At 37.4% G+C, this 26,813-nt stretch overlaps 1 long non-coding RNA gene across 1 annotated transcript; it reads right to left on the minus strand.

Annotated features, from left to right (window-relative positions):
* Positions 1-12,607: 12,607 nt before the first annotated feature.
* On the minus strand, positions 12,608-25,059 carry LOC138118397 (uncharacterized). The gene is made up of 3 exons (XR_011155109.1): positions 24,888-25,059; positions 14,023-14,114; positions 12,608-13,486 (listed from the first exon to the last, which is right to left on the minus strand). It is a non-coding gene; the product is annotated as an uncharacterized lncRNA (long non-coding RNA).
* Between the last annotated feature and the right edge of the window lie 1,754 nt (positions 25,060-26,813).

Genomic DNA, 26,813 nt, shown 5'->3' on the forward strand with positions numbered 1-26,813 from the left:
ATTAAAAGCTTGGGGGAGATGCTGCCTTTCAGTGAACTGAGTTTGTTACAGGTTTTGAGAATAATATGTTTGTCCCTCCAGCACACTCTGAGATGCCACTTCTGAAAATAAGCTTCAGATCTGTGGTGAGTTCCTTCCATTTCTATTGTGATCACCTCCGGATATCTCAGAGACAAACTTTGACTCCACTGAGGTCAGTGAAAAATTAATATAATGAAACTTCATCTGTTAGTTCAGGGTTTTTTAAAACCTCTAAATACTTTATAAAATGGGAGGGGTTCAGTCTTACAAGTGGGAAATCTTAAGGATAATGATCCCAGTCTGGAAAGCAATTAAAAAGGCACAAAAATTCTGTCCCAAGTGTCAAATCCAAAGGATCATCCTATCTTTTTTAACAGTTTCAGAAACAGCTTCTGTTCATGTTATGCAGTGGTGAGTTAGTTCTCTGTTCTCATCTTGAGAGCTAGCAATCTAATGGCAAAGGAAAAAAGGCAAATTAAACAAGGCAGAATGAATTCAGACTGCAAAGAATCCAGCAGAGCTGAACCTAACAAGCTTGAATTAAATAATTAGAATACCAAGGAAAAAAAAAACAAACCTTCAGAGAGCAAAGGGTGTTCTTGGTCACTGATTGCTATTTAAATTGGTTTGGCCTCTAACAATTTAGAGATGGTCAAAATGCATAAATTTCCCCAAGCTTTATGTGCTTGGCTGTGATGACTGAAAAGGGAAGAAGTCCAATTTACATAGTAAATTTTTATAGACAGTTAAGCCTTTAAGTGGATTAATAAAGTTTGGTACTTTTAAAGGCATAGGTTTTTATTAAATGACAGCATTCAAGTTAAAAATAAAATGGAAACAACATAAGCACACACTGATTAGAAACATACAATACCTATTTACTTAGGTTAAGGTCAAAGAGTTATTATAGTCAGATAATCAAAACATCTGCACAGGAAAAGCTTTCAAATTTCACCAAATTATGTATCAAATAATTTCGAGAATCTCATGGTACTGTTGAAATCCTTGAAGACTGGTGTATGCTGAAATACAAACTTTCCAGCTTGGAACTCCAGCTAAAATCCTTCTGATTATTTGCTCATTTTCCAAGTCCAATGCCATTCAAACTCCTCACTTTAAGTCTCCACCCCGATATCTTTACATTAAATGATGGAAAAAAGTTTTGTGATATGGTTTGATATCATAATGAGAGAGATAGAAAAACATGACCTGCCTTCAAAAATTAAATCCTATCATGCAAATTCAAAGCTTTTGCCCATAGACAAAGTGTGTATTAACAAACAAATTATGACTGGACTGGAGAGAGTAGGTTTGTAGAGGGTTTTTTGTTATATCTGGTTAAATCAGAATTTATGACCTATTTATAATTCATTTTTACATGCTTGTGATGAAATGAAAAATAAAATAAGTTGTAGCTGTATTTGGTTTATTTTACATGAAACATAGGGATTTCACTTCAAAAATCTCAAAAAGAACTTTTTACCAAAATATAGTTTGAAATTTAAAACATAAATATTTCAATTGCATGACATTAAAGTGAAAGCTATTTTATTTTGTAGAAAATTATTTTATTTTATCAAAAAGCAACTTAACTAATGAGACAAAAATTTACAAGATGTGACCCAAAGCAACATTTTGCAACATTTTTCAGCTTTAAAAATGAAATGAAAGTTCTTGCACTGCGCTGGTAAACATTACATTGGGCTACCCCTGTCACAAGATCAAAATTGGCAGGGCATTCTTTTGGATACAAACTGCTGTGTAAATGCAAATTACACTGAAAAACATTTCATCAATAACTGAATGTGAATCTTCAAAACATAGGGAAAGAAAAAGAAGCCATTCAAGAAAAAAACAGACCCCAAGGTGTAGAAGGAGCAAAGCCTTCCCCAGACCCCAGAATTTGACTTGAGGAACTTGCTTAGGGCACATACCATGTCCTACTCCTTTTAAACAATTAAACATCACATCTACATAGAAACAACAATATTATAGAGTTGGAATAAGTGATCAGTTTAGCTAGTAATACCTCAATGGGGCCCTTGAAATACGGTCATGTAATTAAATTATTAATCAAAATAATAAATAGGTGTACAAAGTCAGTGACTAAGTATTTTAGATGATCTAGTAGAAGGAATTTCTGTCTTAGTGTAGGCGCTTGTCTAGCAAAATTAAAATCAGGCCTAGATCAGTGTTGCTTGCAGAGCACAGCTGGCAATGGCCTTCAGGAAATCAGTGCCATGGATTTGCTTTGGTACCTCTGTACCAGCATCCATGCTGCAGCTGTTTCCAGTTGTGCTCAATGTGCATGCAGTCAGGCTCTAACTTAGGACACCAAGCTCTGCTTCTTAGCTTGCATTTGGAAGGAGTTTGCAAAGGGTTAGCCAAATGCTAGTCAGGTGGTGTCAGCTTTGGTTGCATAAGTTGCTGTGAAAATCTGGGAATCCCTGAAAAAGTCCGGAAACTGCTTTGTGGGTGTTGCTTCAAAGGGCTGGGATGGACAGTGTCCTAGATTCTTTTTCCCAACAGCATCTAAATTTATCTCCATTGTTCTTTTTTTTTTTTCTTTTTTTTTTCAGCTTAGTACTAAACCTGGATGCCAGCCAGCGAGGAACAACAATATCTTGACAGGGAACCTCATGCATCCCACACGGGTCATCTACATTGTCCGGGATCCATGTGCATCAGAGATTACAACAGTGGAAAACAAAAGAATTACGCAACACAAAGGTCTTGATGAGAGTAAACAAGAGAAACGTGACTTACTGCTGAAGCACTTTCCTGCCTGTACTTGAAGCAGAGGGATAAGAGGAGGTCCACCCTTCAAATCTTCCCAGACAGTAACATACAAATGCAACAAATAAGCAACCGGAGTCTCATGTACTCTTGTCCAGTGTTTCTGTTTAGTCAGTACTTTCCTTAGAGCAGAGATAAAGGACTAAATTGTATGCAGTTTCATACAAAAACATGCATTAGTTTGAAGCTGATAACATTGATAAAGTCTTAGGTAAATAAAAAATATGTGACTGAATTCAAACCTGGTTTATTCCAAAGGAAAATCAACCATACTCATGAGAGAGTTTGACTGAGAGCGAGACTGTGGAACTGCTAAACTCCTGGTCCATTCTGAATGAGGTTGTTTGACCTCACATTAAATGGCATAGCAGTGTGGCCAGCCTAAGTAGCTCAGAGCCCTTGGCACAACTGGCCCTCTAAGCACCTGTTCTGTGAATGGTTCAGCTTGCCAAGGCTCAGCAGGTTCCCCAGCCACAGCAACATGTGCCCAAGGCACCACTGCCATCACTTTTAACCCTGCCTTGGGCTCTGCATGTGTCAGCATAGGACCATCCCTGCTTTGAAGGAAGGGGATTGCAAAATTGGGAATATTAAGATGGAGGTTAGATCCATTTTTTTCTCCTGCAACTCACTGGCAACAGCACATTGCTTCAGTAGGTACAAGTACATCTGCTCCATGTGGAACGGAGAGACCCAGTCAGAAACAGGCTGAGGGGAGGGCTCAATATATTAAAAAATTGATGGTGAGCTTAATATCAAGAAGCACTTGGAAAGATGCTGTCTAGTGACCTAAGATGTTGGGAAGCCTTAAGGCACATCAAATACTGTATTTTTCATACTTGTCCTTTTGCATGCATTGACTATTTGATAGAGTCAGTCTTCAGACTCTTGCCCTGTTTGGGGGAAGCTTGTGCGTATGTATGAAATGCGTTTTGAGATATCCCTGAGGGCAGTGCAAGATGAAAGCAACCAGAGATAGCTCAAGGAAAAGATTTAAGCAGAATTTAGGCATACATTAAAAAGACATATTATTCTGAAAATATTTTTAAGATGCTGCCCAATCCTGGAGCCACTTAGACTCCTTTGGTAAATCCACGGACTTTTGTAGTAGTCCGGAATGCACAGAGGTATCTCCGCTTTTGCAGTACTAAGCCAAAAAATACATTTCCTTTACCTAAACCAGATCAGTAGAAATATAACAGGTGTTTTTCCACCTATTTTGACATCATGACACAATAAGAATTCTTGGAGCATACCTAGCATCCACAGTCATCATCAGGAACCACACCAAGTGTACTGCTACCCTTTAATATAAAACCTAATGATTGTAATGTTCAGTCAGGATGTAGAAAAGAGCTTCAGATGACTCCCTTATTGAATCAATGCAAACCCACAACTATCATGTCCCCCAGAGAATGCTATAACCACCAGGATACAGATTATTCAAAATAAGTATAGTCTCAAATCAATGCTGTTGAAGCAGTGCCACTGCGCACAATAGTTAATTGTAGCCAGCAGATCAAAAGCGGTTATTCCACTTTATTTGGCACTTGTGAGGCTGCATTTGCACTTTCCAGCTGGAGGCATCCCTCTGCAAGAAAGACTTTGAAAGACTGGAGCAAGTCCAGAGGATAGCTGGCAAGATGAGTACGTGGCATATGAGGAGAAGCCAAAAGAACTGGGTTTGTTCAGCCTTAAGAGGAGAAGGTGAAGGGGAAAATTTACTGCTCTCTGCAGCTGCCAAATATAAAGATGCAGAGATAACAGAGCCATGCTCTTGCCAGAGGAAGAGTACTGAAGATCTCATGCAGTGATGGCATGAGAAATGATGGTCACACTTCAGAAAAGAGGAAACTCTCTTTAGACATAGAGGGGGAAAGTGTACCATGGACATGACGGGGCACCTGAGCAGGCTGCCCAGAAAGGCTGTTGAACCACCATCTTTGGAGATACTAAAAAGTTTACTGGCCAAGTCTCCCAGCAACCTGACCTAACACAGCCTGCTTTGTGAAGGGCATGGGAGAGGATGACCTCAGGGAGTCTCTTGGTTTGCATGAGAAGATCTGAACTGTGGTCTCTAGAACCAAATGCCAAATGATATGTGTGTATATACACACAGGCATATAGGGAGATATCAAGGCTCTCTTAAAAACAATAGTGCCAAATGAGCCACTCCTTTCTAAAATGCCATGTGTTCCTCTCTCCCAGACAGAGCACAAATTCTGGGCTGCAAACTGCAGATGAAGAGGAGCATCTCTAGAAACTGTAAGTGAGAAAAACAATGAGTGGGACTTGATACATATCCCCAGGCTTCCAACTGGTTAGACCTAGGCAGAATTAAACCCATTTTCTAACCAAGGTAGCTTCCTCCCTCTATGCCAAGATGACTAATTTTCTCCATTCTTTGATACAAGAAGCCTGTATACCTCCTTCCCACTCAAGTCTTTGGGTGCCTTAATTGAACTGTTCCTTATCACTCCTTAGATTTCTGGCAAATATACCAACAGTCTTGAAAAGTTTCTGCATTCTGTGAACTAAATTAATTTCACCTGTTATATGGTTGATTTCAAATACACTTTTACAAAAAGGTGTTTTAACTCCTCGATCTTCAAGTTAGTAGATGCTACAGTGTTTAAATTATCAAAGTGGACAGTGCCTCATTCAGAGACACTCTGATCTCTATACATATCTGCCTTATTTGATATCTCCTCTTGCAGTCCACCCATAAGTGTGTATTATCTGTTATCACCTGCCTTACAATGTGTTCTCTTGAGAAACCATGAAAGGGAAAACTAATTTCTAGTTCTGTGCTTTCTTTTAAAGGCCTCATCACATGAGGTCTTTGTTACAGCCATGGACCCCATGTGCTATAGTTACATGATATTATTTAATTTTAAACATTGAAATTATTATAGGCTTTGTAAGAAAGAGGAAGGTGTAATTACCAAATTAAGCAGGAAGATGGTATGGTCAGTGAGGTCAGAAGTGTAAGGAAATACTTCAAGAAAGGAAAAACTGTTTTTAAATTTTACTAAATGCGGACATCAGCATTTCAATTTCTTATATGTTCATATAAATAAAATAGACTTCACCTATGCAAAAGCGTGAAATGATCTCAGCATGAAAATAATATTTTGTGCATGCAAATCTCTTGTAAATCATTTTTTAAAAGATTTTCACCTTTGCTCCATGCAATTAATTATTGAAATAATGCTTCTCTTACTGTTCTTACCATTCTCACTGAGTGTAGAGGTTCTGAACTATATATTACTCATGAATGAGTACTGAATTGACACTAGTGATCTAAGGAGGCAGAGGTGGATGTCTAAGAGATTTCATGCAAGCAGAAAATGCTGATATGTTACAGAACAAAATAAATTTCCCACTGTGATAGGTAGGTTGGAGTTTATTTCCAAACTATAGCAGAAGTCTCCATTTTAATGTCGCTAATCATATTAGCTAAATATCACAGCAAGTAAAATGAGTTTTCAATAACACTGCTGAGTAATTTTCCAGCTAGTTTCATGCTTGGGATAATCTTATTTTTTTCTTTGTAAGTTTTGCATGGATATACTGGGGCAATTATCTTCAGGCATTTGGAAACTTAGCTAACACAGCAGCTTGCCAGTCTGCCTTAGTGTGACCTACTGTGGTGTTTATGTTCTGCATGCCAGTTGTTATTAGCTCACATGTGCATGGAATACCATTTTCCTCTTTATTGGTTTAACATAATAGTGTGCCATGGGGAGTGTTTTACAGAGGGGAGAGGATCTGAATGTAAAGGTCTTTCTTCAAAGCAGGTATTCATTATCCATACACAGGAGAACACAGGAAATCCATACATACAGGAAATTTTACTCATTGCTCCCATTTTTTATTTTTAATCGTGAACACCAAAATAGATAATATGGAGGAGCTTAAAAACTAATAGATAGTGGAGAAAATAATTGCAACTATCTTCTGAGCAATCAGTTTGCTCCCTTTTGTATAAACATATTCCAAATCTGAGGCATTTGTACCAATAAAGGCCAGATTAAGATTGTCCACCATAGGAGAGGATAAATTTCACAGTGAATTTCTCAGTAAATTCAACAAGTGTAGGCACACATTGCTCAGTGTCCTCCTCTAACACTGTGGCTACATCCCACCCAGAGGTAAGGTAGACTTAAATGTCTCTTTACTTCCCTACTGTAAAGTTGCCCCCAGCCTGTCCCTTCAGCTGGGAACACTGAGTCAGGTCAGAGAACCATGCAGGTTTAAAAAAACTAAAAGATAAAAGCAAAACCCTCAGAAAAAGTTGTTTTTCCTTTGTCCTAGTCTAGTGTGTTGTCTCATAAATAATGTAGCAGAGCAACAGAGAGAACAATGTATGGAAGTAATAAAAAGGCAGGGACAGTAAGGTAAGGAATGCTTAAATGCACAAAACTGCAGAATAAGGTGTAGGGAAACAGGACTCAAAAACAGAGAAAAGAAATAGGTGCCTTGCCCACAGATTTGCCCAGAAATTGAAATTTTCATTAAAAAGAGAGAGAAAATCCTAATATGAGTGAGGAAATGGAAGCCAAACCTCAGATCATACAGCAAGGTTATATACTCAAATGGATGGAACCCCTTTGATTTTGAGCCACATTTACCTATTGACCAAATGTGACTCCAAACCCCAAAATCCTAATTTCCAGCATATGTAGTTCTTTTCTGTTTTAGCTGAATTAGAATAAATGAATTTTTATATATACACTTGTTGTATCGTGGGTAGTCCATGTAGCAAAAAGACATTTATACCTCCTAACTATGGGGAAAACTTGAGTCAGTGTTTGTGCCTTATCAGATGTCATAGGATCATCCTGTCAGCTATAAGTAACATCATGTGTAAGTCTCTTGATCTCTAAAATAAGTTATAAACAATGACTAGGAAGATTTTGATTTGCCTTGCTGCCCCCCCCCCCCCCAGTTACACCATTCATTACACACTTATTCAAAGTTCTCTGATCTTTGTCTGAGTTCATGCACCATCACTTATCTTCACTAAGAGCAGTAAGTAGATTCTCTACTTGGCTGCTGTTTTCAAGAACCGTGTGAGAAGTCTGTATCTTTCATACACCTACCTCTCTGTCTGATTTGGAAGCTGGCCAGTGGGTTCCAAAGTCATTAAGAAGAGAAAAATGAGAGTGAACAGAGTGGCGGGCTACAAAGTGACAGCATCTTCACTTCTTTTGGAAACCAGACAAAAATAGATGCTTGCACATCCTAAGTGACAAACTTAAGTGGAAGGCAACTTTTCTGGGCTTCCGGTCTAAACAGAAACCAGATGTTCTAGTGTTATTTTCTCTGGTGCTTCAGAGAAGAGTTGTTTTGCCAATAAGTTGCTTCCTCCATCATGGCCTGAGACTTTTTCTGCTGATATTCAAGTGCACTAAAGGCTGGAATAGGGGGAGCAACCAACAAACCTTTCTCCAGAATTTTGGAAACTCATTATATAATCACATGTTCAGCGTAAATATATGTGAGCTCATATTTTCAAGAATTAAATATGTTTTCTTCTTACAGACAAGAACAGCCAAATCCTCAGCTTGCCTAAATCACCACAGAATCATTTAGAAGCATCATGCCGACCAATTAAGAGTCTTTGTATGCAAAGACAGATGATTTTCCACACACATCAGGTTTGACAGTTGTGCTGGTAGAAGTGTGGAAGCCACTTCTCCTTTGAATGATGATAGGAAAGCTGAAGGAAAGCTTGTGAAAGGCCTAACTGAAAAAAAAAGTGCCAACTAGGTGATGTTTCAAAAGAAATATTATCTAGTTTTATTTTAAATAATTAAATAAATATAATCTAGGACAATAGGTATCCCCTCAGACTCTGGTCTGAAGATAAGGAAATAAAATTTTGTTGAGGAGGATAAGCATCTATTAATTTAACAGATTGCTATTGTATGCTGAAGATGGCTAGCTCTAATTTGGGGTTAACACACTCCAGCTCAGAGAAGATTGATACAAGACCTTAATTTTACGATGCTGAAAATTATCAAAATACATTCTCACCATCAAGAAATCACTCTCCAGAGGTTTATACATGCTTGTCACCAGATATGTTACAGTCATGAGACAAATCTGAATGAGTAAAAGTTGAGCTAAAACCTCTGTTGCAGGAAGAGGACTGTAACTGTTAAACTGAGGACAAAAGTACTCCTTGAATACAGGTCTTAATGACAGTTCCAATGTCAACAGAAGGAATCATAATTCCTTACTGTAATGTGATAGGCCATATCAGTGGGGTTTTTTCTGACACTATCCCTTTATTTTTCTAGATCAAATGCCACTATTAATTACATATGAAGATTTGGGGGGTTAATGTAATGCCTTTGTTTTCGGGTGGGGTGTGTTTCTTCACTCATTAAAAATGTTTCCTTTATTAAGAAGCAACAGGACAACTGAAAGGAGATAACATAAATTATATGAAGTACTAAACTGTAAACTAGTGTGAAATGTCTAACAGGCTATTCAGGGTACTGATATGAGAGAACAAAATACATTTAGCAAGCTTTGACAATATTTAACAAGCAAGAGAGGAATTTACTCACACAGAGGTAATAACAGATGCAAAAAGAAATAATTACTTTTTAACTTTTTAGTTTTTATTTATAAGGAAGTTCATTTCATGTTTTCCAACAGATTATTTACAAGGATCATTACAGATGTCTATAAGCACAGTGAAAAACAAATACAAGATTAATCTATCCTACTTTAATAAACACAAGGTCCTGGCAGGAATGTATTCTCTTTTTTATTTACTCTGCAATGATAGCAGTCTTTTGACATACTTGCTATGTGTGAAGAATGTCACACTTGGATTTTTTGCTTGAATGCACAAGAGGCATTGATATCCTAATGATAAGTGTTCTAAAATGCCTTATTAATATGGTAGGCCTACTGGTTTCTCAAGTCTCAACACAGAAATGGAGACATTAATTTTCTTTTCATAAGGAAAGAATTTTCATAATAGCCCCTACATAAAATCAACCCATCCAATTTTTAAGGATCCTTCCCGTGACTCTATACTTCATGTAAACCTGGCACTTAGCTTGTTGACATGCTTATTTCTTGATTTAGGACTTAGCAATATAAACAAGCTTGTGGCCTGTATTTTTTTGCAACCTTCAGGTGAATCATGGGAAAAAACTGCACATGGAGGCTGCTTTCCATGACCATGTGTGTTCAGACTGAGTCAGCTGTGTTTGCTTTTAAAAAAATTGAGTCAGCGCTATGCCCTATCTTGTAGTGACACTGTGCAGCTGCACACAAGCTAAGCCCATATTACTGTTAAAATGTAGTTTGACAAGTGCTATGAACGGAGCATTAAATGGGGAAATGGCAATACTTACACTAAAGAAACTACATTTCCTCTCCTTATGCTTTAGTGACCAAATTTAGCAGTCTGTAAAGGGTATTCCTATATATGTACCGTCCTTATGAATTCTACAAGTTCATTTTTAAGGTAAAATTAGCATTTCAGTAGCAAAAATGTCAAAATAATAGGAAACTATATTGCACAGGGGTCATAAAAATGTTTCAGTCTTCTAAAACTCCTACAAAATTTTGGACTATCACAGTTTCAGAAAGACCAGGAAAATGTTTCTGAAAAATGTTTTCTGGCAAGGAGAAATAGACCTGTCTGTGCCAGTGTCCAAGAGCAGACCTAGAAATAATGGGTCTATTTAAAATTGAATGTGGAAAGCACAAGCATGGTAGGACAGGGAAGGCATACAAGGAGAAGTATCACTCTAAATTTGATTAAATGCATGCCTATTACATCATGTCTCCTACTAGCTGTCATTGGAGACACTACTCAGGGCAGAAAGCTTGTTCTGCCTGCGTTACATCAATATGGGTAAGTGCATCTGTCCCAGAGAATGGTTGCTCACTTCTGAGCAGGTGCTGCAGCTCCTTTCACATACGTTACTTGACTGTTCCCTTATAGAGGAAAATGGCTTCACCCACATTGCATGGCATTTTCTGTGTGTCTCCCCTCTGCTCCATGCTGGTGACCCTAGAACACAATATTTTTTGTGTGTGTTGGGTTTTTTTCCAGCTCAAGGAGTTCAAACTATTGTGAGATCAACACTTCTGTCCACCAGCACAGTAGTTATATGTCACTTACTGAGGAAGTTGTTACAGGTCCTAGGGCATGATGTGGGTGTTTCAGAACAAAATCTTTCTAGGAACATCAAGTAACCAAATTTGTTGAAATCTTTTCAAATAATATTTTTTTCCAATAATGAGGGATCTACAAAGAGAACTATCCCCCAACTTATAGCAGGTTTTTGTCTGATGGAGAGATACTAGTATACTTCAAAAGAAAGCCAGGGAGTCAATAAATACTTCCAATCTGTAAGACTTCAGCCCATTTCACTGTGTTCATTTCCTTACATGTATGGACAAATCAATTATATTGAAGCTGTGAAAAGTAACAAGAGTATTTGGGACAGTGTCCCAATCACACATCTGCAATCAGAACTCTACCTCTGTTCCTTTACCTCCACCCACATGGCCTTTGTTTGGTTCATATCTGAATGAAAAACAAAGCAGCATCTAGATTAAAATGACTACTAAAGGATGTGAATGGGTGCCCTGTTCAAACATTCAAAACTTAGGCTATCAGATAGTGGCAATGAGAGAAATAACCTCATGCCATTCCTTCAGAATCTTGTCAGAGCAAGTCATCAGGAAGGCATGGATACCTATAAACACAATACCTCTGCAAAGATTAGATATCACTTTGTAGTGTGAATGGACTGAACATGAACAGCAGTATTCCATGTGAGATTGTACAAAGAAACACAAATGTAAATATTAAACTTTGCCCAGACAAGCACATCACTGGTACAGGCAAGTTATTACTGCCCCAAATACTATTTACAAATGTCTAACTACAGTAACCAAATGTTTGGTTTGAACATGTATATTAAAGGTTGCCTTAGCTCAGCTATTCCAGTAGACCTATCCTGAACAAAACAGCAGCCTAGACAAAACCTGCAGCTGGGAATTTTTAGGGAGGTATTTCATGTATTTGTACAAAGCATTGAGGCTGAAGACCTGACTAGTTGTGCTGGTGCGTGACTGCAATTTAAGTGATTCATACAGTTCTGTTAAATTGCACTGTTCAGGTATGGTTTAATTCTTTACTGGAAACCTCTGTTTACACCAATTTGTTAAGCATAAAATAATAACAGTTAGTTTTCAGAAATATTTTTCCAAGTTGTGGACTGACAAAATTAGTGGAAAAAGATTGGAAGTAAAAAAAAAAAACAAACAAAAAACCCAACAACCCACAACAAAATGTGGGGAGGGGGGTGGGAGTGTGTGGAGTGTGTGTGTGATTGAAGTTTAGAAGTACATAAATCACTTCAGAAATATAATTTGCAAATTCATTGTATAAAGTAATTAATCAAAGCATGGCTAAGTTACAGTACTTGAGAGACTTTGATCTGACAACTGGAAAAATATAAAGAAACTACTGCATATCAAGCTACAGTGTTAGGATGTAAAATGTTTCTCCATGCTAGTCACAAGTTTAATTACTTCTTTTTTTCTGCTGACAGATCCAAATTAAAATAAATGGGCCACATCGAGACAAATTTCAGATGCATGGAGTGCTTAAGAATATATTGTTCCCATAATACAGAAACACCATGGAATTTATTAATAAAGCTGTTCATTTTTTTTATTTCACTGGGAATTGTATTGGGAAAGTAAAATGGAATATAACAAGTGCTTAACATTTTCCATTTAACATGCTTAATTTAGAGGTTTTAAGGGGTTATTTTTATATTTATAAAAGCATATGTGTCTACCCAGATTTACAGCTGCATATAACAAGAAAAATAGTTATGGTAAAAAAAACACAGCCTGTAGTTACATATTAACTGAATGGACTTAACACAGTTATTCCTTACTCTCAATATAAAGAATTGCAGTTCAAGTAATACACAGTGATTACTCTGCTAATCTGTATTGCTGAAAGTGACTTGAGATGCTTCTAAAGTAACTAAATGCACTTTTAGAGTGACTAATTGCAAGAGCAAAAATGCAAATATAAAATATTTATTGGAAAAATATATGTATATTTTGTTTCAAATTTAAAGGGCTTTGGAAGTGGATGGCACTCTTGCTAAAGGAAAATATTAAATCAGTATGTTCTGCTACCATGAAACCTGTGAAACACGGATGGGGCTGGTCCATCCTACTGGAACTCACATCAATAAACATGCATTCAGAAACTAGAGTCAGTATCAACACACTCAAGGTCAAGTTTTCTAGTCATCTCCCTCAAATTAAAAACCACAAAGCTGAAAAGAGCTGTCATTGTTACACCACCTGTGTTATGGCTTTTAAAACCATAAAAGTTTATTTCTAATACTGTATCAAATATTACAGATGATTATTAAGTATCCAAAAGAAGCAGACAACATGTAGGAGCATTCCCTCTCCTGTCCTAGTCCCGGCTGATAGGAAGAGGTCTTGAACGGCTCATTAATCTGGAGGGTGATAATCTCACTCTTTCCCTTTTCACTTTCTCATCCTCCCAATGTTACCTTCCAGCATATTTCTCCTCCATCTTCACAGTCTCCTACTTTCTTCTCACAGTTTTCTGCCCCAAGTTATCTGTAACCTGTACATAGCAATCAGCAGATAAAACACATAATGAAGCAGTAGGAAAAAATGAATGAAGCAGTAATGAAGCAGTAGGAAAAAATGAAGCAGTAGGAAAAAATCCTCCTTTCATCTATTTGAGTGGCCATCCAAATGTAGATTTTTCATTGGCTGCTGCTGCTGCTATTACATAGCCATAATTCCTCTGCATATGCTACATACAATGGCAGTGAAGCAGGTCCATTCTCCTGTCCCTGCTGACTAAATTGCATGAGTGATTATGCAATCTTGCAGCAGAGGGTTCCAGAAACACTCCTTTTTGTGTATGAGCCAGCAGTGCTGGAGTTGTAGGGAAAAGGTGAACTATGTAAGAGAAGGAGAGTAGCATTTAATGTACTAGCACTTCCTCTGGGAAACATACCTAAAAGCCAGGCAATTCAGAAGATGTGAACACCTTTTTTCTGTGTGATTCGCTAGTGAAATTATCCTTAAATAAGGTGGTTTTAAAGCAAACCCTTCGCTCTTAAGAGTCTGAGACTTTAAGGTCCCCCGCACCTGGGATCCACTGACATCTTCAGATTTTATTGACTTCACAGCATTGAAGGAGCCAGAAATTCACATGGACTATCAAGCCTGAAGTATCAGTCCTAGAGCAAAAAGAGAATGAATAATCTTTTATTCTGCAGACAAAACCAAAACAATCTTAAAGCAACGAAATGTCTTAATTGCAGCTGTAGACACAATGTGCTTTGCAAGCCCCAGCCTCACTGTATCCTTCCTGAGGCCCTGCTTCCTTCCAGACATCAGTGCTGGTTCGCATGCACCCAGTCCCAGCTCTCAGACTACAACCTGCTGAGTTCTTGTGTCACTAAACCTTTGTCTTGCAATTCACCTATTCCCACAGCTTTGCAAAGGCTGCCTCGATCTCTTGCCAGGCTGTGGAAGATTTTTCAGCAGAGGTGAACAGGAAAAGCAGTGCTGGTTTGGAAATTTGAAAATAAAAAACAAAAACAAATACATAACTCAAAACAAACAAACAAACAAAAACCAAAAAAAACCAAAAAACCCTTTTGACTATTTTTTTTTCTCTGCATCAATCCATACAAGCAAGCAAGACTAAGTCCATCCCACAAATGGGATATGCTCTTGTTCACACACGTTTCTTTAAAATGTCTATGTATGCCTAAAATCCTAAGACATAACTAACAATTATCTTTCTCAAGATTTCATTATGTTCCACAGAAGTTCACTGAGAAAAAAAATCATGCAAGAAAAGGTTGTCTTGTTACTTAGGATGAGGAACTAATTCAGTATTTTTCTAGAAGAACTTCATTAGGGTAAAAAGGGTTGCAAGGATGCTTGAATAACAACAGAAAATCCATAACATATCACTAACCCTGGTTATATATCTTAGAAATTCATTCTTATATTCAGTTTCTTCAGTACCTAATGCAGAGAAGGAAGATTATGTGACTGTAGCCTCCTTCCTCCTGCCTCAATTCCATTTTCTTTCAGTAAATGTGTTTACTGTGAGATTTGATTCGGAAAACAAACCTGGAGGGAGGATGTTGAGGAGCAGGAAAGCAGTGAAAAGCGGGAAGAATGGGGATCTTTGTGGATAAGAGTAAAAGGTAAAGGGACATAAGAAAGTAAGATATAAAAGGGAAGAAAGGAGAAATGATGAAATGTCATATCAAATGACAGAGAATTTTTTTTATAACAACCCAACTTTTAGCTTTAAAGGACAATGTCTAAATGTTGTATTAACCATTCAGAGCTTTATCCTATCTGTATAAATAAAACTGTCATAAGCACTCTGTACTTATTCACTCCAGTAGCTCCGTAGCCACTATTTTTTTTTAAATTGCTGATGTTTCTTTTTGTCTGTCACTAAGAGATGCAATATTCTACTCCATTGGATTAAGCACTTTGGATTTTTGTAAATTCTTGTGTTCTCTTACCACACGTAATATGAGTGTTACATATGTCTGTAGATATTTAATCTTGATTTTTCTTCTATTGGCATTCAAACAGTGTAACCCTCACTTCTCACACAAAAGTGAACAATGTTCAACAGAAATGAGCATCTGTTTCTTTCATCAGCAGGTTATTTCCAGAGTCTTCTGTTCACTCACCTCTTTTGCTTGAAGGAAATAAAAAAATTACTGATACGATTGCTACAAATTCTTCTCCTTTAGCAAGGTCTGAGGTACATTGAAGTTGATTTTCTGTGAGATATCCAGTGAAATCAAGTCATTATAGAAGATGCCCACCAAGACCCATTTTCTCCACTGAATTAAGAGCCTATATGGTATCAATATAAAGGCTTATGAAAAATGTTATTGTTCATTCTTTAAATAACATCAGCAAAGACCATCTTTGGTAGCTGTGGATATAATTAATTTGTTTCTTTTTTTTCAGAATTGAACAGTTTTCCACAAAATATGTGTCATTCTATATCATTACCTTCATCTCAGAAGATATCATTCAGTTTCTATATTGTGGCTATGATAACAACTGAAAATTTCCAATAGCATGGATTCGATCCTTTTTGGTGTCCTTTCCCCCATAGCCACAATTTGCTCCTCCTCTATACTCTGATTACTTTTCCATGAGATTCCATGGCTCTCCTTCTTGAATATGACTTGGGGAAATTTCTTAAATCTGATGGTCTAAGAACCAGTTTTTTGGGGTTTGTTTGATTGTTTGTTTGTTTGCATTGGGAGTTTTTTGTTTGGTTTTATTTGGGGGTTTTCTTCCATCCGAAAATTAATGAGAAATTTTAAAAATAAAATTGACTCCTTTATTTTGGTGAAATTCCGCACTGGAAAAAGTTTTGTGATTCTCATCTTACAGTTAGAAAACAGAAAAAGGAAAGATAATGTCATAAACCCAAAATCAAATATGGGAAAATTGTGGTTGTATGTGGACTAAATAGTAGCTGGAAGTTTTGAGCAGCATCTTCTCCTCCCTACCCTCTTAGGTGAGGTTACAACTTGTCCATGCAGAAACTTAACTGGCACTGAAAATTGTACTCTGCGCTGTGATGTCATACTGCCGGAAAAAAATGGAAGACGGCAGAAATTTGTGGGTTAGAGGTGCGAGATCTGCCAGCCCTTAGCTGTAGGAGGAAACAGGAGGGGGAGCTCTCAGTACATCGGCCAGCGACGGAGGGACGCTCCAGCGCAGCCGGGCAAGGAGGATTCGCTCTCCCACTGCCTTCAGAAAGGAAAGGGTGCAATTTTCTCACCTGCAGAGTCTGACCTTTGGCGTTTACTGGCCAAATAATTTTCTTTAAATTGCATCTTCCCCTTTCTTGATCATTGGTACCTTGTTTGTTGGATTAAACAGAAAAAAAAAAAAAAAAAAAAAAAAAAGACCTAATTCTCATCTTTCCCTTTTGATAAAATACATCTAACTTGGTTCAGCAAGCAACTATAGCAAACAGCTACAGAAAGAGCTGGGACAGCACCAGTAACAAGTCAGAGATCCAAGAAATACTGCACAGCAAGAGAACCACACACAACTTCTTCTCGCCTTGTTTTCTGTCATCATTAGGTCTTTACTTCATATGTTTGCAGAGCACCACAATCTTCTCCTGTCCTGCAGCCCTATGTGCCAAATGCAAACCATGCCTTGGTCTGCAATCTACCAACAGCAAAGTCACCACTAGAAATCACATTTCCTCTTTGCAGCTCTCCTCATTTATTGCAAGGTGATGCACTCACTCAACTTGAAATCAAGTAGAGACACTTGGGAGGCCTGAAAAGGAAACAGCTAATTACAGAGCAGCTACACATGCAAGTAACAGGGCAAAGAAGTTAATTTTATAAGCAAAACCAAATACTATTGTAATCAGTCAGGAATAATTCATCTAGCCATTGCTGCCTAGCAATTTTATAGCAGGTAACATAAATATGCAGAAGGATTGAAACAAAGGTTTAATTGTCATAGGACAGGCTAGACACAGAAGGTAGACTGTATATATTTTGAATCATCCCCCATCATAAATTCATAATAAACCAGGATGATTTCTAGTGTAACAACCCTAGGTATGACCCAGAAAAAAAAAAAGGCTGTAAATGGTTCTAAAATTATCTCATTTTACTCATCTGTTAATTCAGCAAGTAGTATTCTCTTCAAAAGAGAAAACAATCGGACATTTTCTATCCTTTCATTATGAGTTGGATTCAGGTCATGGAATACTGTAAAATCAATAGTTTTTAAGTAAGCTGTAAGAAAGGCTTAGAGAAATATTATGAATAAAACCAATACTTGATACAAATCAGCAGTGACTGTTGATTATTAAGCACTTACTAACTATTCATGATTGTCTTCTGAAGTTAGAAAAAAGAAAAAAATAGCTGAATTAAGTAGAACAATAATAAAAGTAAGAAATTTGACTAAATGGAAGAAAAGAGTTCCTAGGATGGTCCAGGGAATAGAAAGAAGATTTTGATAAGTCTTGATTAATCTAACAAAACAGATGCTGAGAAACAAGTATACACTAGAGAAGTCAAAGAGCTGGTAAAGCTGAGAAACCAACATTCATCCAAGGATGATCAAAAAAAAAAAGTATTCTTGGTTAATATTAGACTGGAAAATTAGAAGGAGGTTTCTAATTGCCAGAGAAGTAAAATAGCAGCTTAACTACTTCTAAGATCAAACTGGAAAAGAAATTATACAACATGTCTGCCAGCAACAGCAGAGAGCTGTTACCCCAGGAAGTTGTAGCTGCTCCCCATTACCCAGGATGTCCTTTCACATCTCATGTCCTACCAGACAGAGACCTCTTGGCACTGGTTGGTATTCCACAAAAAGAAAAAGAGGCTAAATATGTCAAATGCACTTTAGAAGTAAATTATCCACTGCAAATTATTCACAAGTTTTATTATTCTAGAACTCATGCAGTGAATGAAGTTCATCTAATATTAATGAATTCTCTTAGTAGGACTAATTTAAAGATTTGTGGTTAAGCACTCAAATGACACGCATCAGACTCTCGAAGAATGCTGGCTACTATTTACTTCCCCAACATCACGATTTTTCAGGTTTTTTTCCCTTTCTTTTTCTGCAACACATATTTTCCATCCAGTATTTATGCAAAAATGTCTAAAGTTAAAATGTACTTTGAAAAGTAAAATGTACTTTGAAAGTAAGAACTGCTGGGTCCAAAACCCATGTGTGTTGATATACCCTTAAGTCACTCCATGGAGGTAGCACCCAGCCTCTCTGCTGAAAGTTATCTATATATGATGAAGGATATATATATATATATATATATATATCCTATATATATATACATATAGTTATAGGAAAATATCAAAACTGTGATCCCAAGGTTGTAGATAAACAAGCACAATAGTCTTATTTATTAGTGGAGAGAGCATCAGTAATGGAAAACATAAAATGTGTTGCAAAAGCAGAGAACACACTAAATCAGCTTGGAAATGCCAGCACTCAGATAGTAAAAATGAGAAAGAGAAACTCTATATTCTGACTTAAAGGAAGGATCCAGAAGGCTGCTTTGAAAAATCTTAAGCATCACTTTGAATGGAATTGATGGAAGAATGGAGAAGGATCAGAGAAAGATGCTAAAGCTTAATGAAGAGTCTCTTTATCACCACACCTGGGGATTTGTCAGCTTCCTGTAAATTTACTAAGCAGGGGACTGAGCTACAGGTTTGGCATGGAGACATTGAAGTTCAATGTTTAGTTGTATTTCATTTATAGAAGAGCTTTTAGGGGAAAGTTTATTTAATTTACTTGTAATTGTTCCTCATTTTCTTTCTGATTTGGATCTGGTTTACCCATTGTGGTTTATAGATAAGAAATTATCGGTGTGGGCATGCTGTTGATGGGAAAGACATGGCTTCTTGTTTCATTTGCTCCTATCACCAGCAGCCTGCTTCCTGACAACAATATTCCTGTCTTTTGTTCAAGGATGGTACAAGGTACTAAAAAGATATTAACAGCCCTACGAGCTGGAGCAGAGGCCATGTATCAGGTACATGTCCCAAAGCTTCATTCAGTCTGCTCCTTCCTCTTTCCCAGCCAATGGTTGTTTCTATTTCTGCAAAGAAGCGGAAATTTGGAAGGCCTCTTACTGAAACATTTTACAGAACAGCCTTTGAGCAGTAGCTGGAGAGTTCTGAATTCCTGGAAGCTAGAGCTCACATTACCTGGGTACCACACACACTTTACGTGTTATCCAGGCTTTATGTGGTGTTCATGATCCAGAACAGTCTTCAGGCAGGCATGCACGTGTGAATCACTGAAATGAACCTGGGCATGCTATAGTTTGCCAGATTTTCCCTTTGTCCAAATCTAAGTCTGCACTGTTCAAAACCAGACAAGTGGAGAAAGTGGAAGAGCCTACCCTTAGTCAGAGGTACTTAATTTACAGCTATGTACCTTCAAAATTAATTATCTGCTTGCAGATATAGGTCATTGTGCTCTACTGTTTACATCACTAAAATTAAAAGAATTCTTCACCTAGCAAGTTTAAGTGATGCTACAGCTTTGAAAATTGAGTGACACAATCAGAAAGACAGAGAAAATAATACCTAAAGGATGAAATGAGCCCCTTCCTTTCCTGCGAGAGAAGAGAGAGGGAAGTGAAGGTGTGAGTCATTTCCAGATTTAGTTCTGGAGATCTCTGGGAGGTACTCAACTACAGCTAAAATCGTTGCCATTATAAAGTCCTGGATAGATGAGATGCATAGAAGATAAAGTGGTAACCAGAGTCTCCCTTGGAGCGCTTTAACAACTCGGTTTGAATTTGTAAGTGGCCTGATTGTACATGTGCAAATACTTCCATATAAAGGTTAGGCACCCATTGTTATTGCAGCGTCTGTTAAAAAAAGATAGCCATATTGGTTGCTAGGAGATGGCAGCCTTCTCCTGGAGAAAAATCACTCCTGATAAAAAAAAAAAAAATTATTTTACATAAAGACCCTCTTAAATATAAATATATTTGACAGCAGCTATTACTATTCACTGAGTTTCTTCACAAATGAATAAATGGCAGAAAAATATATTATTTGAATACTATTATATCCTAAAGTGTTAAATAGATTTTTCTGCCACTTCTCCCCTCCCTTTTTTTGTTACACAGAAGCGATATTTACTTCCAGCTAAAATTACTGCCTTCCGTTTTCTAAAGACCATTCAGTGAAAGAAACATTTGGAGAACTGAGCTCAAAAATTGAACTCACTTGTCTTGCCTTCCACTGTAAACCCAGCTTTGATTAAAATGAACTGTACTGTAGGATAAACATTTTGTCGGGAAGGAACTTGGTGCAAAAGGATGAAAAAAAGCTGCAGCAAGTCTTCACAAATGGATGGCTGGGAGAAAGCAGGTGGGAGGCTGTGTCACATGAAAGAAACTAACCATCCAATTTCATTTCAATAATGTTTGGAATTTTGTTCCTACTGAGATGGCTGGAAGTACAGCTGCCCTATAGTTGTGTCCATGTGCCCAGCTTTTGGTGAAAATGACCTTAACAAATAAAACATGAAACAAACTATATACTGGCTGTTTTAAACTTGTGTAGTCAATAAATGAAACAATAATCTTTCCTAATTTAGTGTGCTCAGATTGGCTATTGTGGACATGAGAACTCCCCAGCTGCAGAACACAAAGGCACACTGCCTGCACAATATGGGGATTCAGCAGCTGTGCCTTCCATTGACCAGAGCTGGGAGAAATATCATCAAATACCAACAATAAGAGATCGATGTTGTAAATATTAGCATGAGAAAGAGTGCACCAAACTCTGTGTCCGTTTTTTTTTTTGTGCTTGTAATAAAGTATAAAGTTTCACTAGAATTTTGCATGCAGTAGGGTGTGTGTGTGCATATGCATGTGTGTGAAGTGCTTCCAAATCAGGGAGCAGCATGTTTCCTTATACAAATATTGACAGGAATCCTTCAGTTTATTTGGAATTTTCCTGAGAAAGCTGCAACAATATGGTAATACCTCTTCACTACTTTTCACACAGTTGTTTCAACTGTTGGCACCAGGAAATCCTTATTGTTTTAATCAATACCACTTGGAGTGATGACATGTTTCTTTTTTACTTTAAGTGACTGACACGGTGGATTTCCTTGCACAAAGTTCTCATGAGACACTTTTGCTCCGTGCTCAATATATCCAACAGAAACTATGTATTTGCCAGAAGGCTGAAAGAAGGGACTGCTATTTCTTCCTCTCACATTTTTCATCCTGATACTTTATGCTTCATTTCTGTACTTTCAAACTCACAAATGACCCTGAGAAAAGCAATGGGACTTCTGTCAATGGTTATAATGAAACATCTGAGTAATATCTGGAACATCAGGATTTGTTCATTTAATGAAGCTTTGACTTTAACCTTGATGGTACCTTCCTCCTCCATCTCCTCTCTACTGCTTAGACTTGAACAAAAAAACCTATACAATAATGCTTCAAATGAATTCTTTAATGCTTTATATTAATTTCAGAAGTGATTACAGTTATTAAAACAATTTGAATATATGTATATATCCAAGTAATAGACTATGATGCATGAAAACAGCCCAGTAGCCTCTGTCCCTGTGCTAGTAACAGCAAGAAATACTCCATTTTGAGTACTCAGAGAACAGGCAGGACCCTCACTCCCTGTTCCCAAAGACTCTGAGCAGTGAAGGAATTCAACACCTGCAGTACTCATGTCAATGTTTGGGATAAACAGAGAAAATGCACTTGTTTGCATAGTGCTATATACGTTCATCGCCCAGCACAATGAACGAGTGTGCAAAATAAACATTTCTGACTTCAAACTTTTACAACTTAACACATGCCCCTTAAAGAGCTTAATTGCAGCAGCTGCACATCTACTGATCTGCTGAAGCTTGTGGCTATGACATCCTCTCCATTCCTTTTTTCCTGTCTTGATCAAGTAAATTTGTAGCTTCCAAGCTTCATTCAGTTAAGTATTGCAAAGAAAACAGCATTTTGTACTTTCTGAGTTTGTTTGTTTGGGTTCTTTTTTCCCATTTCTCCTCTTTTTCCATAATTGGGACTTTCTGTTTACCTCTCAAGGACCTTCAAATCATCCTTCAGTCACAAACTTCCTCTTTCTGCACCATCTTGTACCACTCCAGACAGCAAAAAATTAGACATCTGCTTTAATGAAGGTGGGATTAAAGCCCAAATTTTATCTGTATCACAAGGCCCAAGCTTCTGAGATGTTGAATGCATTTTCCTCTCATGGATTCTTGCATGTATGTGACTGCATGATGGTCCATATTTCTATAGTTAAGACACAAAAAGTGACAACCATCTCATCCTGTTTCTCTGCTGCAAACCCGATGTGGGTAACCAAAGGAAGTGGCAATAAAGCATATTCTGCTTTCTGAAAAGATGCAGGTTTGAGATGGAGAATACAAATGGTTGGATTGCCATTTCTTTAAACTCTGAACTAATTTCTTTGTTTCAAACAGAGCCAGTCTTACAAGAAGATCTATACCAGCCTGTTCAAGGAGTTAAAAAGTAATTATCAACATTTAGACCTTGCAGTAATACAACAAACCAGTATAATTTTTCCATTCTGCTAAGTTATAAATCAGTCACTAGGTAAATTCCTGAAAATAGTTATGTTTTAGAACACTCATAATTAACCATCTTATTTGGGGCAAATGCAGGGTCTTATTCCTTAAAACAAAGTTCAAGAGCAAATACAAATCATAGCTATTTTCCTGGGAATCCTTCTGAAAAAGAACTATGTGAGTCTAAAGTTATTATTGCTACATTGTAAGATTAAACAGGACATTCTGAAAAAAGTTTACACACTGAAAAAAAAAGTATGCATAGCACTTTTTATATTTGTAAGGCTTAAATTCAACAACAGAAAGTGCACAATAAAGGGGGAAAAATTAAATGTATCACGAAACATGTCTACAGCCCTAAAGATTACCTTCATTTTTTTTCCTAATGCACAAAAATTAATTGCTGTTTCATATGCAGAAGCAACTTTGGACAATGGCATTCTGACTGTAAAATGCTCTTGAAAGAGAACTTGGTGAGACTTGCCCTTGTTAAGCTTGAACTTTTTTTTCTGAAACTCCTTGAAAAATAAAGAAAAGAAAAAACAACTCTAGACATGCAGGAAATACCTGGTTTTGTGTTTGTACTCAGTCATGAGAATTAGGAAATATATTTTGAACTGTAGTGAACTACAGACCATTTGACTATGCTAGACATTTGGCTCTTATGTCACTGGTGTTTAATGCTGATCCTATGACTAATAAATGCACAAAGTTGGGTAGGACACAGCTGGGTGCATGGCTGAGTACAGCATAAAATTTTCAAAGTGTTAGGGGTGGTAAAATTACCTTTGACTTCAACATAGTAGGGCATACTTCACTTTAACAACTGACTTGCAACACTTTTGACATTTATTCCATCCATCTCTTTAAAAACACATCTAATTAGCTTAACTCAATCCAGACAACTTTTAAAAATTACAACAAAAACAAATAAATCCCCTGATATACCCATTTTACTAGCAATAAGTAGAGAAAAGTCTGAGTTTGAATGCTAGCTTTCACCCCATCTCCTCACAGAAAGTTAATGTGCAAAGAAAAAGGGAGAGAATCCAGTATGTCTTTTATCAAAAGTCAATTCAAATCTCAATATAAAGTTCAAACCTTCTGCAGCATACATTATCATTAAGATGAAATATTTAGTGGCTCTGTATTCCGGTCATCTTTTGACAATAACCTACAATGTCTCAGAGGTGGCAGGTGCTGGAGAATTCAGTGAATTTTTAAAGAATATCTCATTTTTCAGGAAAGAGGGTTGAAAACCATTAATTTGTATTAGCATGTCGTTGATTAAATTGCACCTTCCATTTTAAACGTCCTGAACATCTCCTATAAGCATTAAAAATTTTAGCTGCTTTGAATCTTTTACAGGCAGTTTATAAAACTTTGAAACATTGCTATTTAATAGCCATCTCCATCTGTTGCCCCAGTGAATGGGTATAAGTCTTTGTCCTGTGGAAAATAGGAAGTTACATTTTTGGAGTTCATGTAATGTTCTTTAGAGATAAGCTTTTCACAAATCATAGCTACTAATAATGTTTCGGGCTTCCGTGTGTGATAGGTGCAAGGTGAACACAAGGTTGGAGGAAAATTAAACTAGAACTGCTTTTATAATTTTTTTTCAGATTAAAACCTCACTAACATTTAATATTTGAATTCAAGCAAGTGGCAAATGCTAAAAAGTAAAGCTTTTGTGATTATTAAATGAGCATTAAAGCAAAATGGAAATTGCATCGCTAAACATCCCATTGCATTCACATGGATAAGCACACAGAAGATATTTCACATTTTGGAAAGCATCTGACAAGTAAAAAAGCTTTTAAATACTTATTTTTGTGTGGAACTCTACTCACAGAGTTAATTCATACCACACACAGGGCAGAGGAAAAAGTACTTCTCTCTGGGGTTTCAGAACAGCACTACAAGCAACCAGCTCTCTGAGACTTCCAGTATCTTCATTGTAGGTTGCATTACATTTCCATGAGTCTTTAGTAATCAAAGGCAGTTAGGCTGACCTGTTACCAAAGGATAAGACCTTTGGGGGCTGGTACCACACTTCATGTCCACTGTTACCAGCCATGCTTACAAAGAGTATCTTCTCCATTAGTAGTCCCACTCCATCAGCAGGCTCACCTGTGAGAGCCAGATGTAACTGGAGCGTGTGACACTGCAGTCATACAATCATCAACGCTGATTGGAAGAGACCTTTCAAATCATCAAGTCCAGCTGTCAAACCAGCACTACCCCTGTGACCCCTAAACCATCACCCAGTGCCAGACCCAGGCACCTCCTGAACACCTCCAGGGATGGTGACTCCACCACCTGCACGGGCAACTTATTCCAATGCCTGACCACCCCAACAGTGAAAAAGATTTTTCCAATATCTAATCTGAATCTCCGCTGTCTCAGCTTGAGGCCATTTCCTCTAGTCCTCTCACTGCAGGTGTGGTAGAAGAGACCAGCACCCACCTCACTACAACCTCCTTTCAGGGGGTTGCAGAGTTGTGCCATTGCAGGACAGAGCAAAGGGGGAGATGTACTCTGCCTCCGAGATGTACAGCCCAGGTGTCCCTGGCAGTGAAGGAGAAGGTAACCTTGGACAGCTTTGTGAGGTCTGATGAGCAGTAAGGGCTTGGGCTGAGCATGACTCCATTTTCTCGTTCACTCCCTTCATCTTTCTTTTCTTTGATGCCTCAGAGAACAAAAGAGCAGCTATTTTGCACTTGCCTGAATGAAAAGTTCTGGATAATACTTACACATGCCATACTTGAGAGGATAACTGTACATTTTAAGAAAAGATCATTTCTATAAACATTTCCACCTCAATATATGCAAAGCAAAACTTTAACTGGAAAGGGTGGGAATGAAGCTGAAGTAAGCTTATAAACCCAGCTATATTAACAATGGAAAGCTTCTTTTTTTCTTTTCATTTTCTCTCCTCTAGCAATAAGATTCCAGAGAAACCAGATTCATAGAAAATGAGCAAGTGAACAAGTGCCTTTCCAGATGTAATCTAATACCATTTTGAGACTGACTTCACAGAGGAAATGAACCCTTCAATTAATATTTGACTGACTGTTTCCTTGTCTTCAGTGATATTTTTTTAGTCTGAGAGAGTAAAATCCAGATTGTTGTGACAATTGTGAGAACAAATTAGTCAGAATTTATAAATCACTTGGAAGAAAAATTGGTATTGTTGATAATTATGAAATTGGATGAAATATGCAAAACGTTGCATTGAAAACCAGTTGTTTTCTGCTTTTTTCATCTCAAAGTTAGAAATGTAGAACTGCAGCAATCTATTGGTGATGTGGTGATTAAGGCTCCAGTACTCCAGTTAGGGCTGTTTGGCTTCATACTCCTATATCAGTATTGCCATAATTTTGCCTTTCCAGTTTTGTAGGAATGTGAAGACAATTGACTCATTTGCACAAAACATCAAAAGTCTGAAAACTTTGAAAAGTTTTCCTTTAGCTTACAACCACCTAAACTGTGCAAGAAATAACTGTGATTTGATCAGGTTTACAAGTAGAGCAGATGACTCCCAGATTCTTAAAAGTATAATTCACACCTCAGTAAACCCATATCTCCTAGGAAATACTGGCACTTGAATGTGTAGAATTGAAGGCAGAAAATTATTAGGGAAGGTAAACCTCAGGGATCTGCTTCCCCTGGAGCCAGGCAGCCACACCTGCACACATACATGTACACACATACAACCCATGCTTCTCACAGCATAGTTGTGTTTTGTTTGTGTTTTGTTTATATTTTATTTTATT

Source organism: Aphelocoma coerulescens, chromosome 1, assembly GCF_041296385.1.
Source record: "Aphelocoma coerulescens isolate FSJ_1873_10779 chromosome 1, UR_Acoe_1.0, whole genome shotgun sequence".
Classification (NCBI taxonomy): Eukaryota; Metazoa; Chordata; class Aves; order Passeriformes; family Corvidae; genus Aphelocoma; species Aphelocoma coerulescens.